The sequence below is a fragment of the Panthera tigris genome, chromosome D2 (genome assembly GCF_018350195.1).
Source record: "Panthera tigris isolate Pti1 chromosome D2, P.tigris_Pti1_mat1.1, whole genome shotgun sequence".
NCBI classification, from domain to species: Eukaryota; Metazoa; Chordata; class Mammalia; order Carnivora; family Felidae; genus Panthera; species Panthera tigris.
In genome coordinates, this window is record NC_056670.1 from 13680950 (window position 1) to 13699342 (window position 18393).

General features: G+C 50.8%; 1 long non-coding RNA gene across 2 annotated transcripts; it reads left to right on the forward strand.

Annotated features, from left to right (window-relative positions):
• The first annotated feature begins 204 nt into the window (after positions 1-204).
• On the forward strand, positions 205-12924 carry LOC122231989. Of its 2 annotated transcripts, XR_006209302.1 has the most exons (5): positions 205-288; positions 7370-7535; positions 7625-7756; positions 12261-12362; positions 12789-12924. It is a non-coding gene; the product is annotated as an uncharacterized LOC122231989 (long non-coding RNA). The 2 variants fall into 2 exon arrangements; XR_006209301.1 differs by having other exon boundaries at positions 7370-7756.
• Positions 12925-18393: the final 5469 nt, after the last annotated feature.

Here is an 18393-nt window from a genome sequence, read left to right on the forward strand (position 1 = left end):
CCCCCCTCACAACCGTGCACTCCCCCTGCTCCCCCCCCCCCGCCCCCCACCGCCAGCAGTCCACCCTGCTTGGTCCAGTCCTGGTTTAGATTATGACAGGGAGTTCCCTGCAAAAGGCCATTTGCAGCCTATTTAGATGTCACTAGGGAAACTTCTTCCCGGGGTTCCAACCGCATATCTCTTTGTTCCATTTCATCAGCTGTGCCTTCCTTCCGGTTCTGCCTGGAACATCATTACCCTGCCTTCCTTGTGCACGTGGGCAGCCCTTCAAAACAAAAGAAAGCCCAGGTACAGCGCCGCCGTTGAGGGAAGGGCTCAGCACCGGCCAGGCTCACCTTTGGGCAGAACCCAATGTCACTCCAGCGACACAAGGTGTTAAGGAGATGCCCTCGTCCCCTCCTGCGTCCCGGGCACCCCCCTGCGATTCCTCCCTGGGTCAGCTCTCAGGACTCGCCCCAGCAATGGTAGGGGGGAGCTCATCACCCTGACTGGGATCTCAGCTTCAGCCCAACCCGAGCCTGGAGCCCTCCCCTCTGGGCTCCTGTGTGCTCTACCTGTTTTAAGCTTCATTGTTGCCTCTCTCCCTCACCCCCCACCCCGATTTCCTCAATTCCTGCGCCGTGAGTCTCTTACGCCTTCTCGTTTTGGAAATCTTGGTCTCCAGATGGGCCAGCTCAGGACTTTGCCAGGACAATTCTCACTCGATTATTTCTTCCGCGGCCATGGCCATCAGATGTCCGGTCACTCTGGTGTTTGTAACACTTCCCCATCTCGTGCCACGTGAATTTCATTTACCTGCTGTTTCTTCTTCTGGGTCACGAGTAAAAATGACAAAGAAGGGTCCCTTTCCTTGTCGCTCCGTCCCCACGGCCTGCTGGGCCTCGCCGAAGCCGCCCACACGCCCCCTGAGCCCACCCAGCGGCCCCCGGCGAGAAATGGGTGGGCTTCGGGCACCAGGCCGGGGTTTAATATCCTTGAGATCCATTTAGTGTCTGCACACCTGGTTGCTATGGAGACGGTTGTCATAAAAACACACCGATCTGTGGAGAGATATAAAACCATCCCCGTGGCACGCAGTTGGACACGTTAGCTCAGAGAAATGGCTTGCAGCCTGTCGCTTCCCTTTGTTGACACAGTGCCTCTGCCTTTCAAGCCCGACCTGGACGACCTTCTTAGAACCAGGCCAGGGCAAATCCATTCTCAGTTAATATTTCGTAAGGGACAATCAAGGGCTTCGCCGAACGCCAGATGCCCCAGCCTTCCTGTCCCAAGCTGAGTCAGCCCAGAAGAGGACATTCTTCTTTGGCACGCTTTGTTCTCTGCTGACTGTCATTGATCCGTCAGCACGACTGACCAGGCAGAATAAAAACACTGACCGTGCGGACGCTTCGGATCAGGCGGCTGGGGTCGAGTAACAGGTGTGGAGGGGCGGCCTGGGATGCCCAGTCCTGCCCGGAGGGGCCGAAGCTGGAGGGGCCCCCGGAGACCAATCCAGGATGTCGTGCGGGCCCGTGACTGTCATCTGCCAGCCCGGCACTGGGTGGTTCAGCAAGAGACCTTATAAGGTGCTCAGGGCTCCCACTAACCACCGTCGCCCCCTCACCGTCTAAATCCTCAAAGCCTGAATTTGGTTACCGCTGGCTGAGGTTACTGTCTCCCTCGGTCTGGTCCAAGTGCAGAAACCAGTGAAACACCTCGCTCCCCTCTCTCATCTGGGGAGCTCTGGCAGTGCGAAGGGGCAGGCACAGATGTATTCTGCGGTCCACAAAGTATACGGAGGGTCCTTCTGAAATGTGTTTGGGGAAGGGGGTGAGCGAATGATGCGCTCTTTGTATTTTTAGCTCTGCCATTGGCCGAGTGTTCCCTGGAGCAGGAAAATGGCTGGAGAGAACGAGTTAAGGCGGGGGTCACGTTGTGAATGCAGGCAAGGTTGGCTTCCCTAATGGCTCCCAGGGCTCGAGGCTGCAGCCAAAACGTGAGCTCCCCTGCCCCCCCCATAGGCGTGCGTGCATGACACCCGAGACCCAGGTCGCCATCTGTGCTCTTCCTCTGTTTGGAAGATGTCTGACTTCTAGAAGACAGGCCATGCTCTTGTCTTTGACTTGACCTTTCCTCCTCAGCAATTCCTTTCGTTCCCCAGTGCCTCGTTTCCCTTCTTTTTTATTGGGAGATGTGTTCTGTTTCTATTGAAAACCAAAAAGCAGTTTAAAAATAAAAGGTGGGGGGGGGGGGGAGCGCTGGGGTGGCTCAGTCGGTTGAGCGTCCGACTCGATTTCGGGTCAGGTCACGATCCCGGGGTCATGGGATCGAGCCCCGTGTAGAGCTCTGCAGTGGGCATGCAGCCTGCTTGGGATTCTCTCTCTTTCTCTCTGTCTTTCTCCCTCTGCCCCTCCCTACTTGCTTGCTCTCTCTCTCTCTCTCTCTAAAATAAAAAAAAGAAAAACAAAAAGAAGAAAGAAAACCAAAAAGCATTTTAAATGTCTTCTGCTTTAGTCGATCCTATCACGTTGCTACTGAGAGAGGAGGGAGAGATGAGACCCAGGCTATCAGGTCTGATTATGAGAACAAGTAGTGCACTTATCATGCATGATATTAACATGAAATGTGATATAATATTAAGACACCTGTTCTTAGTGCCCCTGCTGACTGGATGGTATTCCAAAATCCCTGCCTCTCTGCTCTCGTAAATGCTTTAGCAACTGCCATTAAACACCCCGGGATGCGTGTTATTTCAGCCTCTCGTTTACATATCTTCGATTTCTCCAAATGCCCTCTTAACACCTCTTATCAATAGTTCATGGACAACATCATCGTAAGTTCCCAATTGTCCTTCCCCCTCATCTTTGTTTTTCTTGGTTAAGATAATTTTTTAGGGGTGCCTGGCGGGCTCAGTCAGTGGAGCATACGATTCTAGATCTCGGGGTATTGAGTTCGAGCCCCAAGTTGTGGGTAGAGAGTTCTTAAATACAAAATTAAAACAAAAAAGTAATTTTTAAAAAAACAGTCTAAAAGCTCAGCCAATATGGAGTCAATTACCTTTCAACTTCCTCTTCATTCATGAAACGGGCCTACTTTTTGTTTCCGCACGCCTTCCCCTGAACCAAAAAAAAAAAAAAAAAAAAAAGAAGAAGAAAGAAGAAAAAAAAGGGAAAAAAGAAAACATGTTTAAAAAAACACACCACATTCCCCTCAGTTCCTTTGGCTGGCATTAAATTATCCTGCTTTTTTTTTTTTTTTTCCCTGCCCTCATGTTTTTCCTGAAAACTTTAACTTAGACCTGATGTTCTCATTGTCCTCCCGCCGTGTCTCCATTTCTCAAACAAGTTGAGGAGGGAGTTGCTCTCTGGATTTTTTCTGCCCTGGCCCAGCTGAGAGGCCCGTGGAGCTCGCCTCTCTTGGTATCTTTTGTCTTGTTTTCACGGGACCCGTAGTCTTGGCCTCGCAGTTATGGCGTCGTGTTATCTTTCTCCCAAGGCAACAGCTCACATCCTGGCAAACCAGACAATGGCGGTGTGTGTCTTTACTTAGTTTTCATACCTTTTGTTTCAAAATGCAGGATTTCCTTATGGTTTGTTTGGGCTTTTCAAAAAGCTTATTTACTGACCCAGAGAGGTGCCAGACTCACACCCTGAAGAATACAGGCCAAGTTTATATGTGCCTGAAAATACACCATCATGTCCAGGTCTATTTGATGTTTGGGGCCAATTTAGAGGCTGATTTGATTGCTGTGTCGTTTGCCAAAAAAGTGGCTGCTCAAACAGGCCAAAACCTCAGCTCACGGAGCCTCTTGTATAGCCAGAGCAGGGCTAGAAATTCAGACGAGGATAATGTCTGAAATGGAAAGAACGAGGATTACATTTTTAAATTAGGGTCTTGTGTCTGCATTGGTAGTCAACTCGAATCATTTATTTGTTTAAATTAAGCCCCTTGCCTTAATTAAAAGTTGCTCTCTGATATTTAAAAATTAATCCAACCGTGTTTAAGCCCCACATTCCTAGATCTTGTACCGAGATCTTCATACAATATTTTCTTTTTTTTTTTCAGTGCTTATTTATTTGTGAGCGAGAACACCAGGGGGGTAAGGGGAGAGAGAGAGGAAGACAGAGAATCCCATGTAGGTTCTCCGCTGCCAGGGCAGAGCCCGACATGGGGCATGAACCGTGAAATCGTGACCTGAGCCCCAATCAAGAGTCTGACGCTTAACCGACTGAGCCACCCAGGCATCCCTACAGTATTTTCAACACGATGTTTTAAAAAACGAACACTTAGGTCAAGACACGAGGTCTTTTCAAGAGAGAGAATATGTGATCTTCGTAACAGGACCACAAACAAGACGCTAACGCGTGAGTTTATGGCAGGTTTACTCAATTATCTCTAACCAGTGTGGACCAATGTGTTTGTTTTATTTTCTTTGATGTCAGTGTGATATCAAACGCCCAAGGAGTGCTGGGGAGAGTCACAAGAATACAGACTCGTCGAGAATGCACGCACAAATGTGCATGGATGGACACAAAAGGCAGGCTCGTGCCACTGCCCTCATTGAAGAACCACAGGGACGTGGCCAAGTGAGGTGAAATGTTCACACTGTATCTGCCGTGCAGAGCCGGCCCTCTGTCCAAGAGCAGTTCCAGAGCTCAGATCCGGGTGATTCGACAGGATGCGATGGGGCCTGGATCCAAGTAGCTTTTCCAAGGAGTCTGACTCTGTGCTCTAGGTGCGTAATGCATGCTTACTCCTTTACGGCAAGACGGTATCTCCAGAGGTTTCTACGTCCTCTGCCTGAAGGGATCATCTCTGCCATCACGTTAGCTTTTACAGCCCATTGTCCGAGGTTGGAATCCAATGCCACCTTCCCTTGGAGACCTACCTCAGTCCCCACTTAAAATGGATTTCACCTTTTTTCTGGGTGCCCAAAATACAGTACCCCTCTATCGAAGCCTTATCCCTCCTTCTCTGTTACAGCTGTCTGTTGGGCAAACCAAATGGTGAGCTCCTTGAGGGGAAAGATTATGTCTTTTCCCTCCAGATCATGACTCTGCTCTGTCCAGAGTTTATTATTTTGCATTTTGATGCCTCTGTCCAGGTGTCTCTCTGGAACCATAGATTGAAAGCTCTCTGGGCACATGGACTTCGTTTTGTGTTTGTATCCGCAGTGCTGAACAGGTCATCTGTCACACTGAAGGTGCTCTGATGCCTGTTGCATAACTGGAGTTGTACAACCTATAGACAGAAGACCTAAGTGTCCATACAGCTTTCTCAACACTCCCTAGTGCAGACGGTTCCCAACCTATGAGGGTTCAGCTTGTGATTTCTTGGCTTTCCAATGGTGTGGAATTGATACGTATTCAGTAGAAACCATACTTTGAATTTTGAATTTGGATCTTTTCCTGGCCTAGCGGTACAGTCCTCTCTCCTGAGCCGCGCAGTGGCCTCGGCTCCCAGGCAGCTGTGCGATCACGAGGGTCAACAATGGATCCGGTCCCATCATTTGGCGCTCGCACGGCCCTTCTGTTTTTCACTTTTCGGCACAGTAGTCAATAAATTGCATAGATATTGAACGCTTCGTTATCGAATAGGCTTTGTGTTAGATGCTCTCACCAAACTGTAGGCTCATGGGAGTGTCCTGAGCACCTTTAAGGTCGTCTGGCCTGAGCTGTGATGTTTGGTTGGTTAGACGTGTTCAATGCGTTTTCCACTTAGGATATTTCCACCTTACGATGGTTGTGTCCGGAAGTAACCCCATTGTAAGTCAAGGAAGGTCTGGATACACATCTTTCTTGTGGTTTGCACTTAGTCCCTTCCTATTCTTTTTTAGTCCGATGAAAACTGGCTCCTTCCCTTACCTGTAACTGTTTCATTGTAACTGTTCTTGCTTGTTCTGCGAACTTCCTAAGCACCTGTATTCCAAAGGGCATTTTTCAGGATGTACCTTATTCAGTCCTCCCCAAACGTCTGGCACCGGCGATGGTTCCCTTACAATGGAATTCTCTCCGCGACCTTGGTGTCCACGGTGCGACACTCTTCTGTTTTCCTTCCTTTCACAGAACCTTGCGTCTCCAGCTAATATTGGTGCCCCCGGCCTCCTGGGCCCCCTCCTCTCCCTCAGCAGCCCTATCCTAACCATGGCTCCCATATCCCTCTACGTTGGAACGAGCCCCAGATTTTCATCTCTAGCAAAAACCAGTTCACCAAGCTTTGGACCGTCATTCCCCCAAACATACCAGACATCTCCAAGGGGATGCACTGTAGTCCCTTTAAGTCAGTAGTGCCATCATCTTCCCACCAAAATTGGTACCCGCTCACCACTCCTCATCATCCTCATTATATTCCGGGAGCATCTGTAGCTATTTTGCTCATTGGTCTACCTCCCGTTCACCTCCACATCACCACTGGTTGTAGCTTTCTGAAATATTTGCTCTATAAACTGCCGTCCTGTCAGTCTCATCCAAGACCCCCACGCACACAGTCTGAACCGGGCACAGACACATAAGACCTCTGACCTCGGGCTCTGGGCTCCAGCCTTACCAAACTGCTTGTGCTTCCGCAAGACTTTCGAACCTGCCGCCCCGGCTGACCACCTGGTAGTTCTCCTGATCTTCTGAGACTCACCTCAGCTGCCTCATTCCATGAAGGCTTTCCTGCCTCTCACCTGCAGAGCTGACAATGCCTTCCTTTCTGCTTCCCATTCTGTTTGGACATCACTCCCATGTCGTGGTCCTTACATTGTTTGGCACCCCCCTGGGTTTCCCATCTTTCTTGTCAACTGGGCTGCGAACCCCTCAATGGCACAGTCACCTGCAGATCCCATTTTAGGAGTCCACCTACTGTCACTCGTCCTTCCTTAACAATCAGGTGCATTTTGAGGCAAGGGGACAAAGGAAAGATGGGAGTGTAGAGCCCTGCTATTCCGTTCCCCCACCCCCACCCCGATACACTGTGCTGTTACCTGGCCGATCCATTGGAGTAAGAAATGTAATTCAGCTGAATTCATCACGGGGCCCCTTGCTGTTGGCTTCAGGGTTGTCGTGAAAAGAGAGATGTAGTTTTCTACGTCGATCTGTTTTTTAAGTCTTTGCAGTTATTAGGCTAGAAGCTCTTTCAGCCTTCCTTCATGCTGAGTTAGAGGCAAGAGACGAGAAACCCAGAGAATCAGCTCCTCCTAAGGCCTTCACCCTATTTATTCACACCCACAGAGCCCTAAGTCCAAACCTTTAAAGGCCCAGCCATAAACTCACACAACCGCACCCTTTCTCCTCTGTGCTCTTGTTACGTCACCGCTTAGGCGACCACTGCTGTGAATTTGCCCATGTTCCTTGTCTGAGGGTTTCCAATATTCCATCCGTATTTCCTTTTTTATTCTTATTGCCAGGTAGGAGCAAGTGCGGCTATCTCCATTCCGCACAAAACCACCAGCCTGAAGCAGGACAAAGACCGCACTCCAGGGGAACACAGATGGAAATCTAACGGGTCCCAAGTCAGCCATAAAACCCGAGTTTGGTGTCATGGGGTAGGACGGTACCAGGAGATGATGCTAAGTACGGACCCGATACAACAAAGAGGTACACAGTGTGTGCTCGGCATCTCCCATACCTTGGCAGTGACCCCACGTGGCTTGACTTTCCAGGAATGCCGCTCCGGTGCCAGTTACTGGTGAGCATTCAGGCCAGGCACAGGGTTGAATGCAGCTCTGGGAAACATGGCCCTGCCGTCCAGCACGCCCATGGCCTCACGCTCAGGCATGGCCTGCCCTTGTTTGGTAAGATAAAAGAAATGTATAACACGTTCTCCCTGACTTTCAGGGATGCCCAGGGCATTTTTCTAATAACAGCAGCAGCTTCTATTACGCTTTTATTCTTGATTAATCATTTCTCAATGTAGCCTTGTGGGCTTAAGGGCCAGTGAGGGGAGAAATTGGGCTGGGGGGGGGGGGGCAGGGGTGAGGGAGATTACTCCAGACAAGAGGCATTGCTGTAAACCTTGCAGCAAAATTATCTTTGCGAACTGAAAGGCACCTGAATTTTATCCAAGTGAAAAGCTGGCCAGTGACTATGATTTCAAATGATCGCTGTCTATACTTCCAATGTACGGGCACAAGGGTCTTTGGCTTTTGTTTGTTTGTTTGTTTGTTGCAATAACCTAGGGAACATATGCAAATTGAAGCGATTCTGGGTAGTCTGAAGTGAAAGCTCACTGAATAATTGGTCTAGAAGTACACAATGTGGTTGTAAGACTGTTATTTACCAGTAAACAGTACACAACATTGAGACAGACTTCAGGGGTGCAGGAAATATGTAGGTTAAATAATAAAAGAGCAAAAACCCTAAAAACAGCTAATGCTTGCTAGAAATCAAGGATTTTTTTTTTTTTTGAGATAGGGAGAAGATATTAGGAAAAATGGATTAACACTTTCCTTGTGGTTGTACACGGATAGCGTAGGGTCTACACTACAGAGCAGAGTTTCTCAGAGTGTGGTCTTGGGAAACTTTCTGTTATTTGCTTTTTTTAAGATGTCGCACTGCCCTGTCCCTGGCTGTGGAGTCTGACATACGTCCCTGATCTGCTCAAAAGGCTCGATATCTAATTTCCACGTCTGCACCTTGCAGAAGCCAGTGGAAATTACGCAGTGATGGATTATCCCACCCAAATCACATCTCGCCTAGGGAAGATGTATTGAGAACACACGCTTTTCTTCTTTTAACACCTTTTCTTCAGAGGACCTGACTCCCTCCCTGTAAGGGGGGGTGGGGAATCACAATGGAGACATGCCCCGTAGTCAAACTGTAGCTGTGGGGGGTGCTGGGGTGGGGAGAGAAGCAGGACAGCTGCAGTGGTAGGGTTTACTGGGTTACCCCTCAGGAGTCATCTGCCTGCACACACTTCACTGAGGGGATTCTGGAAGTGAGGTTCTTGGGGCACTCTACTATGAGATGCAACAACTGTCTGCAGCACACCTTGGAAGGTTCTAGAAGTACCTGCTGACATGGCAAATGTGGGGGACCACCTCATTGGACCTCCTCTCAATAGACCAACATGAACTCATTCCCCACTGCCAACCACCAATCCCTACCCCCTTGGAATGGAGAAGCCTCTCTACTTCCAAACCCCTTGGTGCCATTGTCCTTGCTTCAGTCCCTACTAACCTAGACACAGGCAAAAGGCAGGCCCCAGAGTGACGCTGCAAGATGGCGATCCATCGCGAGGCACCTATGAAAATCCGTGTTGTCCTGATGACCCAGTTCATGCCCTCGATATGTCCCTGCAAGTGGTAGGAGCTTTCTGAAGGACATTTTGGCCTTTATTTTTGTACCTCTGTGTAAGCTGTTCTCCTTTCTGACAACCTAGTGGAGTCACTTAGAGAGCTTTTAAAGAATACTTATGGCTGGGCCACACCCCCCCCCCCCCCCCCGCCCTCCTACCCCAACCGATAAAATCAGATTCTCTGTTGGGAGCAAGGCGGGGGGGAAGCTGGCAACGGTGAGCTCCCCAGATGAGTTTAACGTGCAGCCCGGGGATGAGAACTGCCAGGTCAATGGCCATGGCTCTGGGAGAAGAGATAGGAGCGTGCCAACGTTTAGGCAAGTTTTCACTACTTTAAGGAGCCCTACTCTGTGCAGGTTGTATGCCTGGGTTCTGGAAATACATCAATACATAGAGCACAGGTGGCCTTGTACTTTAAAGAGGGATTCAGACAGATAAAGGATCGTGTCTGTGTTAGCTGGTTGTGCTATGAGGCGTGCTCAGGGGGCACAGTCCAGGGACCCCGCTCTCCAGGGGAGCTGTGAAAGTTTCCTGCAAGGGGTGAAGCCTGAGTGGCTTATAGTATGAGTGGGACCTTGGCAAATGGAGAGGGGGACGCAGGATATTTCAGCAGGAGAGAAGGACAGTGCGCAGGGGTGAAGCAGCATGATTTGTTAGGAGACTAGAATGTCGTCTCCAGGACAGCAGGGTGTTCGGGTATTCTCTGCTCGTTCTTGAGCGCCATCAGGAGCATTACAAATATTAGTGGAATGAATGAATGAAAGAATGAACGAATGAATGAACACATGAGTGAACGAACGAATGAATGAACGAATGAACACAGGAGCATTGCCTTCTCAAGGGCACAGGGGATGCCAGGAGAAAAGGCTGGGGAGCAAACGGGATCCCTGATATGGATGGAATTCTGGGGCATGTGAATCACCCATAAGCCAGTTGTTCTCAACTGGACAGAGAATAAGGATCCAGGGGCACCTGGGTGGCTCAGGTGGTTAAGAGTCGGACTTTTGGTTTCGGCTCAGGTCATGATCTCACGGTTCTTGAGTTCGAGCCTGCACTGAGCCTGCTTGGGTCTCTCTCTCTCTCTCTCTCTCCTTCTCTCTCTGCCCCTCCCACCCTCTCTTGCTCTTAAAAAAAATAAAAATAAAAAAGAGTAAGAATCCATATTTTACGAGAAAAAAATTCTCTCAGACCCTCACACAGTGGCAATAGTACTTTTAGGCACATTGAGAAAATGCATCTAGACTAAAAAGTTCCTACAAATTTCATGATTTTTAAAATGAATTTTGATTTTGACCACAACAGTTACGTGCAAGTAATACATTTCTCCCCAACATTGAAGTTTAAGAAATTTTGCCTTTATTTTTTGAAAACAAATCATGACTGAGCTCCTTCTAATAAAGGTAGATTAGAAAGTCTATCTCAGTCAATCATTTGGCATAAAATTTAGGAAGAACTCCGGGTCTACTGTGGCCCAGCTGGTGCAGGTACCCCCATCCGGGGAGTGAGATCAGCAGAGATGTGCCTCATGGTCCTTGTCTCCCTTCTTTGCAAACCTTGCCACAGAACCCCAATACCAGGGTTTTGGGGACCCAGCATCCCCCAAACCCCCATAGCTCTCACCCATCCATCCTAGGTCCTGAATGTTCTAAGACTGGGGTCTCTGTTACCCTTTTTTAAGTAAACTCAACACCCAATGTGAGCCAACCTGGCACCACCCTCTTGCCTTTTGAGTTGCAAATCTCCAGCCCTTTTCTCAGTCTGTTTGCTCCCTCTCTGTCCCATGTCCCCTCCCCACAACCCCATCAAAAACCAACAAACAGCACAGACCAGTTTCTCTGCATTCTTCTTTCTCACGGAGCACTCAATGGCTCATTCGGAAGCTTGGGCAGTTCAGAGTCTAGGAATTTGTCTACCTTTTCTGGGGTTGGAAGGATTCGGTCTTTCAGTGCCCGGAAGTGGATACCGGGCTTTTCGTGAAAATATTTGCTAATATTCACCCAGCATGCTGTCCACATTCTGAAGGCGTTTCATCCTTACCCGCACCCAGTGGAGGCACTGTGATGTCCCCAGTCTTCCGGAGAGGGGTAGAGAGGTTAAGGGAAACTGTGGCAAAATCAGTAGAATTTGCTGGAAAACTGGATTAAGGGATGAAGGAAAATGAAGATAATCCAGGGTGACTCACAGATGCTGCTTCAGTCAAAGGAGATGCCATTAATGAGCTGGGGATCCAGGGGAAGACTCTTGATTAAACCAGACCCAGCCAAAGGAGCCCTGGTGTCATCCCCACCCCGCTGCCCTGCCCCTGTGGCCCTGGGAGGCTCTGGCAGGAAGTGCTAGTGTGTTCACACGAGGCCTTCCCCTGCAGCCCCCTGGTCTGGTGCTCTCTGGTAAGACCCTCCCCGGGTTCCTCAGACCCCCTCTTGTGGAGGGACCCCAGTGGCTGGAGCTTTGCTATGTTCTTGGTCAGACAATGGAGGCTGTTCCTCTTGCCAGCCCTGCAGGCCACGCTTGTCCCAGGAGCACCGGCCTCGTAGGAAAGCCGCGGCTTCCTCCCGCCCTCTGACCCCTGGGCACAGGCCTGCTCTGGAGTAGGCCCCACCGGCCCCGCGCTTCCCCAGGCCCCGGGAAGACCTCTTGGGGCAGACTTGTACCAAAGCACGAATCATCTGGTGCGAATAGGTGACTGGGAGGAGGGGTGGGGAGACAGGCCGAGGCCCTGGGGAGGCAGGGGCGGACCCCACAGCTGGGGGGAGGGAGGCCAGGGGTAGGTGGTGGTAACATCGACAACAAACACTCGCTGCCACTCCCACTGGGTTGATCTTTCGGAGGAGAGGCAGAGGCCCCAGGCGGGAGGAGGCTTTGATGGAAGGAAGCTGGAGGAAGGAGCCCAGGCACCCCTTAACCCCTACTTGGACTGGAGGCCTCCCAGCAGCAGTGGAGGGAGCCCGGGACACTTCCCAGCTCGCGCGCAAAAGGCGTTGGCTTCATCCTCTCTCATTTAGTCTCTGCTGCTGCCCCGGTGCCCTGGGCCTAGTGACACCGCCCGCAGCCACGTCGGCCCCCGCGGTGAGCTCAGAGGCCACGCAGGAACAGCTGGACGCGAGGTGACGCCCCCCCCCCCCCCCCGGGACCCGGCCCTGCTCCTCAGCTGGGTGGGGGGCCCAGCGCCTCCCCCCCCAGGCCTCCGCCTACGTGCCCCCGTCTTCCCGCTAACCCTGTGCCCTTGCCATCTTCTTGGCTTGCCTCTCAGTAACCTTCTGGGCATCCATGAGACCAAGAGGGGCCATTCTCTGGGGGGGGGGGGGAAGGGGAGGCGCTGACCGCCCATCCCCCCACCCCCCAACTTGGCTGCTGCTTCTCTGTTCCCTGCCGTTTACTCTGCACACAGGATCCGAGCGATCATCTGAAGCCCATTTCAGGGTCTGCCACTACTTCCCTCCCCAGCGAGTTTAGACTGAAGGCCACACACCTTGGGGCCCCCAGCCTGCGCCAGCTGGCGCACCGCTGACTCACCCTCCTCTTCCTTCCAGCACCATCGGCCCGCTGGCGTTCCCGGAACCACTTCAGGTCTGCCCTCTTGCCTCAGGTCCTTTGCACCGGCCATCCCCTCCCTTTCCCCGGAATCCTCACCATCCGTATTCCAGGTTTCGGCTTAAATGTCACCTCCTCAGAAAGGCCTTCCGTGTCTGTCTGTCTGTCTGTCTGTCTAAAAGAGGTTCTCAGAATTGTGCCATCATAGCACTCGGCATGAGTAGTCATGGCTCTCTCTCCTTCATCTACCTAAGCTCTGCCCACCTCCTTGCTGGATTGTGGGCATGGTGAGGACGGGACAGCACAGACAGATTCACTCTGGGTCTTTGTGACTTCCATATATATGTTTTTTGGCCTGGGCCCAAATCCAAATATTTTCCAAATTGAAGGAAACTGGGCTTCCTGGTGGAATTAGCTGCAAGGAGGAAGGCTTTAATACTTGAGTACTTCTGAGGGAGCCTCTGGAGTAAGCCCAAAGCAAGCCCTAGGCCAAGACTCAAGGGCACCTCCTTGATGTTGCGAGTGACGTAAGGCCTGACCAGGGCCAGGCTGGAGAGAACAGACTGGGCCCAAGGGACGGCTCCTGCCTCTGTATTTCCTTCTGTCTCTGATTCTCCTCCTTCCTGGCAGCCTGGGCCACCTCGGGAGGCTGGCACAGGGCTTCCGGCCTTCTCCAGACCTGCGGCCTGGGCGCTGGTAAGGGCCTCCTGACCTCGTGGATTTCACTGCCCCTTCCTGCACTGTTTGTGGTGAATCTTTACCAGCAAAGGCAGGGTTGCTGGGAGTGAGAAGGGCACTCCACACAGGTTATTACAACAAACAAACAAAGAACCACACAAGATAGGAATGCTCCCTCCAAACCTCGAGACTGTGGCCTGGGGTTGGGGGGGGCGGGCAGGGCTCACAGGCTTAGCTTAGCGCTCTCAAGAGACCTCAGGATTCTGGCAGCTTGGGTCCCAGGCCCCCCTTCACGTCGCCAGGCATAACAAGCCTTGGGTTTAAACTCTGCAAACCCTGGAGAACGGCCTTCGTGCATTTTCCTCACGATCTCCCCAGTTTGGAGAAAGTAACACCAGCACCTTGATCGTGAACAGCCAAAGCCCCAAAGCGAAGATCGCCCTGATCTCCCTGCTAACCGAAAAGCCTCCTCATGGCTCTTCACGCAGTCTCACAGGGCTTCCTCGTGGGGTTTGGAGCAGTTTAGTCTTGCTCCCCGGCCCAGGAGGACGCTGGGCGGGGGGCAGGCCGTGGAAACGTGCTGCCAGACGCCCATGGAAAAGAGGATTTGCTCAGTGACCCTGGGACCCAGGGGCCAGGGGGGTCAGTGATCACACCACACCATCTCAAAACGATTTCCCTGGGGTTTACTCAAGTCCATTGTTGGGAGGTACACAAGGGAAGGAGGAGAAAGAGGGGCTCCAGTTCTGCTGGGAGAGGGAGATGGACCCCGCCCCCTCCACACACACACCTCCATCCATCCCATTGGCCGGTGGCACCGGAAGCTCTTACACATCAGATACTCAGGGACCGGAGCCCCCTTCCCGGCTCCACCTCAGAAGGTCAGTACTTCCCGTCCTGTTCCAGCCCCGCTCGTGACCCTTCTCCTCAGCCGAGTCCATCAGCCCTAGACACAGGGGGGAAGGGGACAGCGTTGGGCCTCGGTCTATCCCTCACGCACCTTTTCTCTCCGTCACCACTCTACGAGTGCCGCCTCCCTCTGGCCCCCGTACTCTGGCTCTTCCTGGCCTCCCTGACACCCAGCTTCGTATCCAGATCCTCACCGGGCCAGCCCTTTTGCATTCTCTCACCAAAGCACAATGGCTCTCCTCTCTGCTTCTGCTTGCTGCTAGGAAAGAAGCTTGATCGTCAGTTCCACCCCCTTCTTTCTCTCCAGGGCTTAGGGCAGACACGTCCTAAAGCACTTTCTGCCAGGGTGTTTTGAGTGATGACAGAGAATTCCTAAAGGGACACTGCCCACACCTGTACCCGGGTGTTGATTTTGTTTGTCCTCTAGGGCCTGTCACGCAATTCAGATTTCAGTATAAGCAGCTTGCCATATTTGGGGACATTTTCCTAGGGTTATTACTGTCTCTCTGCCTAGATTTAAAAAACATTTTTTAAATGTTTATTTATTTATTTGGGGGGAGAGAGAGAGAGCACAAACACATGAGCTAGGGAGGGGCAGAGAGCAGGAGAGAGAGAATCCCAAGCAGGCTCCACGCTGTCGGCACAGAGCCTGATGCGAGGCTCAGACTCATGAACTGTGAGATCATGACCTGAGCCGAAATCAAGAGTCAGACACTTAACCGACTGAGCCACCCAGGCACACCTCTCTGTCTAGATTTTATTCTAAACCCACTTTGCCCTTAGCTAACGCATTGGTTAACTGTCAGAAATGACTCTCTAATGTGCGTGAAGTCAGTAATGGAACACCCACGAATAAAGTCAGTAAGGCAACACCCGTAAAACACTTGGTGGTCTGAGTCGGGAAGACTGTAAAGAATCTAGTTCAGCTCCCACATCATATAGGGAAGAAAGCTGAGTTCAGAGGAGTGTGAACGTATAAAACAGGGATCCATTTATTCCTTCAGGAACACGTATTTATTCGATGTCTAATCCCGTGGCTGTGATAGAAGTATAAACGATGAACCAGCTGTGGGTCTTGCTCTCCAGCAACTTAGGGTTTGATGTCTGAGGGAGAGAAGATTCTAATGAACATCGATTAGTAGACTGTGTGGTAGGAAGCTGCGAGCACCATGAAGATGCTAACAGGACTATAATCAAGTCTAAAAATGAATAGGGAGAACTTCAAATGCCGTGAGTGGCCAAGAAGGGAAGAGCTGAGGGCAGATGGCGGTAGAAAGGGAATTTGTAGGTCTGCGTCAAACATCCACCCACAGCTAGAGGATGAAGCCAGTCCCATGCCCTGCCCTGTGCTTGGTTAGCGAAGGCTCACGAACTTGATTTAGCCCATGTTTAGAAGGAGTGTACTGTGTGCCCTGTCATGACTAAGAGAGAGACCTGGAGGAGAGCTAAAAGGGTAAATGCACCGAATTGCCACCATGGGACTTTCCAGTTCAGCCTGACTCTAAAGAAGATAGCAACTTAAAAGACGGAAAAGGAAACTATCTTTGTTTCTTTTAATATCCTCTTGTTGTCCTTACGTCTTTATTACTATTTTCCAATTGTAAGTTGGGTTTTTCTACCAGCTTAATCATATTAATGCTTACAAAATGTGCCAGGTCAGTACACATCCTTTTTAAAAAAATGTTTATTTGTTTTTGAGAGAGAGAGAGAGGGAGAGAGAAAGAGGCAGAAAGAGAAAGAGACAGAGGATCTGAAGGGGGCTCTGTCCTGACAGCAGAGAGCCCCGGTGTGGGGCTCGAACTCCCGAACCATGAGATCATGACCTGAACCGAAGTCAGATGCTTAACCAACGGAGCCACCCAGGCGCCCCAGTACATGTCACTTTTAAAGGCACAGCCCAGCTCTCAAAAGATGAAAATTGCATGGTACTTGGTGCTTCTCGGAGACTTGCCTGGATAATCTGGCAGAAAAAGGCCATCAGCAAGGAGCATTCACGACTCATTCCATTCTCGTCCCTGGCACTGCTGGGATGACAAAAGAAGTGGAAGCCACTTCTCTAAGGGACAGAAAATGTCCATGCTTGCAGCATGCAGAGGAAACTGACCCCTACGTACAAGAGAGCACGGTCTGCACTGTGCACGCGCGCGCATGCACGCACACACACGCGAATCCTGAGAGCAGGGTTGTGTTCTGTTGCCTGACAGTTCTACACTTCACCCAGCTTCTCAGCCATCCTGGAAGCTTTTCCTCTGCCTCAGGCTGCCCAGCCACCTGACCCCACCTCCCATCCCTCCTCTGAGTCCTCCAGCTTTCTTTGATGACCTCTCTCTTCTGAACTTTCAATCTTCCTCATTAGCTCCTTTTCCACATCCTTTAAACATGCCAAAGACCCCCTACTCTGAGAAACCTTCTTCTCAAGTTATTGATCCGTCTCATGCCCTCTCTTTACAGCCAATGTCATTTTTGAGAAGGCTACGTTCACTGTGCCCACTAGCCCCTCTGCTGCCTTGCCTCCACCCCTGCGTTTCACTTCTGCCGCGACCACCTCATTGAATGGCTCTCTCATACTCATGTTGCTCTTGGGATGTAGATGGCCTCCAAGTGTTGGTCTGGACATCCGCTATTCGCTTTCTGTGGGTAATCCTCTGTACCTCTGGCTGATGACTCCCAGATGCAAGTTTCCAATCTTGACCCAAACCCTGGGGTACAGAGACTGTATTTCCAATGACTTCCCCCACAACAAGCCCCCCTGGCCATCCCTTGATAACCTTAAACTCAACATGCCCCAGATGGACTCATCCTCGTCCTCCTCAAGCCTCCCTCTTTCCCACTCTGTGTGACAATTTATGTCATCACCGTGCATCCATCTACCAGGCAGCCTTCGAGCTAGAAGCTCAGGATTCTTTCAGATGCCTTCTTCTCTGTCATGTTTCACATCTAACTGCTTCCTGATCATCTCTAAAATTGGTTCCCTCTTGTCATTCCATCCCAGATCCTCTAAGTCCAGCTCGCCCACCCACATACTTTGTCCTGGCTGGCCCCCAAATCTGTGAACGACAGAGATTTTAGGCAAGAGCCCAGCCCCCTCCTCATTGTTCTCAGTTCTCTGCTTCCTGATTCCTGCCCTGTGACCCCACTTGCTTTTCCATTTCCGGCCGCTTAGGCTTCATTGGTTTTAGATTTCCATGTAATTTCCCATTGTGATCCTCCACCTGGCTTATACTTCTGGTTTGAGTTTAAGGTCATACCCCTGTCTCTTGGAGGAACATCCTAGCCCATTCCTACTCTTGTGAACCCAACTGGCCAGGCCAGCCCCAAGGCTCCTACCTCTGCCTCCACAGTAATGTGATTATATATGTACCTGTTTCCCACACTGAACTTTAAGTTCCTCGAGGACAAGGACTTAATTTACCTGCCTTTGAATTCCATTTCAGGCACAGTGTAGGATTATTAAAATGGAAAGAGGGTAGCACACACGGGAAATGTTTAGAAAGGATTCATGGCAATACATGTCCTGTAGGAATACAGAGGGAGGGAGGGACTGTTGTGGACTGAATCAGTACAGGAAGCTGAACCCCAAACTGAACACAGATGTTGTAATTACATGCCCTAAAAACAGGAAAGTGTTGGTTACTCTGATGAAGCCTATCTTTTCATTCCTTCCAGTGCCCTGAATTCTTCACTTACTCTGTTACCTTTTCTTAACACAGCTGGGATGGCTACTGCCTAAAACACCAAGAAGAGCTGTCCAGGATGTCCTGAGAAGCATGGTGCAGCCAACATGAAGTCATGGGCCAACAACCTCTCTGTGTGTTAGGGCCAGGAGTTTGGGAGGCCCTCTTCTGTTTACTTGGACCAAGGGAACCTTGGAGCTCTCCTTGGCCCCAGAGTAGCTCCGGAATCAGAAGTGTTCATCATTCTTATGAGCACATATCCAGGGGGTGTTTGATCATGAGTTCTCCCTAGAGCCAACTCTCTAGCCAAGTGTGAACAGTCTTTGTATAATCCTGGCTGTTG